Source organism: Limulus polyphemus, unplaced genomic scaffold (assembly GCF_000517525.1).
Source record: "Limulus polyphemus unplaced genomic scaffold, Limulus_polyphemus-2.1.2 Scaffold2611, whole genome shotgun sequence".
In the NCBI taxonomy this organism is placed as follows: domain Eukaryota; kingdom Metazoa; phylum Arthropoda; class Merostomata; order Xiphosura; family Limulidae; genus Limulus; species Limulus polyphemus.
The window spans coordinates 166,753-168,238 of NW_013668221.1; the positions used below are offsets into that span (position 1 = coordinate 166,753).

General features: G+C 33.0%; 1 long non-coding RNA gene across 2 annotated transcripts in view; it reads left to right on the plus strand.

Moving 5' to 3' along the window:
- Positions 1-1,065, plus strand: part of LOC111087772 — a 7,047-nt gene extending 5,982 nt beyond the window's left edge. Inside the window, exons 3-4 of one of the 2 annotated variants that reach the window (XR_002612415.1) lie at positions 181-279; positions 803-1,065. This is a non-coding gene — a long non-coding RNA (uncharacterized LOC111087772). The remainder of the gene's footprint in view (positions 1-180; positions 280-802) is intronic. The other variant, XR_002612416.1, reaches the window with a different exon arrangement.
- The last annotated feature ends 421 nt before the right edge of the window (positions 1,066-1,486 follow it).

Genomic DNA, 1,486 nt, shown 5'->3' on the forward strand with positions numbered 1-1,486 from the left:
TTTATCATTTAGTTAATGTGTGAATTTTTAGTTTACATTTTAGTTATTCACATCAATTTAAAATTTTAATTATGAGACCGACACCCGTTTCTTATAGCGGTGACTTACATATTAATGTTGGTAATGAATACATAAATAATGATTACATTATTTCAAATCTCTTTATCTAATTAATTATAGTAACTTTGCTGGTCTTTGGATTTAACTTCCCGTAACCTGAATCGCAGCAGAAGGTATAGAAGCTGAAGATCTGAGAACACTAAGCCTTTTCTTTGTAAGGTATATGTACATAAACTGGGCAGGATTCATGGTGTCAGTATAATGAGATCATTAATAGTAAAGGTACTGAAACTGGTAATTTATACGCAGTGATTAATGTGATCACTTCGGTTTTCAAACGGGGAAGGAATACGAGGTAGCAAATTCTACTTTGATTTCGTTATGGTTTTGTTTTCTGTTCATTTGTTATTCTTTCTATTGTTTAGTTAACCTGTAACATTTGTTTTACATTTAAACGCTACTTCGCATTCTCATCAGTTACGGCATTTAAAGTTTCTAAAAGTTATGAGACTGACACCAGTTTCCATTACCGGTGACTTGCAGATATTAAAGTTGTAAAATTTTTAATTTAATGTTCTGAGTAAAGACTTTATCATGAGTTTCAATGACTTTTCTCACGTGAGATAGCGATGAAGTGATTTTGTTATTCGATGTTTTATACACGTTTTTCTTCCGTTCCTTTTTCTATTTATTTATATAAATATTAAACTGTTATTGATGGTATGTTTTTCTTTCGTGTTAGTGGAAAGTTCTGGCCACTGGCTCATTCATACACTGTATGCAGACTATTTGATAGTTTATAAGGGGTCAAAAAAGGACTTTTTGGAAACAGAATATCCAACATTACCTGGAACCGTAGATGAACGAACAGAAATGTCTAGAAATGTTATACAGAAGGCAATATCCAACGTTGAAAAACATGGGAAGATACAGCGAGAAGCTTAAACCCGTTAGTCAGTTTCGAACAAAATTAAAAGTAGGTAACTCACTACTTTCGTTAAGAATACATCAAATATGTTCTGGAGTGACGCTTACTGAACTTTATTCTAAGACTGAATGAATAGTTGAAAGTTACGGACTTGTGTTTCTCCATTTTTATATAAATTAGGTTATATCGTGTTAATAGGACAATTTTACGTTTCTAAAATGAATTTTTCCAGAATTTTTTTTTTAGACACCAGAAGAATTGTTCATCGTCTTATGTCGTTCCAGAAAATTTAAATGGTACAAGAAGGCTTTTAGATTGCGGCTTCCCTTCCATAAAAATAAAGGACTTATTCTGGTGTGTCCACTTCTCATCCTTCGACGTAACGTGCTGATGAGTCATTTATGTCCTCTGCCTGACGTAAGTGGTTTTTGAACTCGAACACTTCCTGTAAAATGAACTAGAGCAGGAAAGGAGAGAAGATGAAGATTCACGAACATG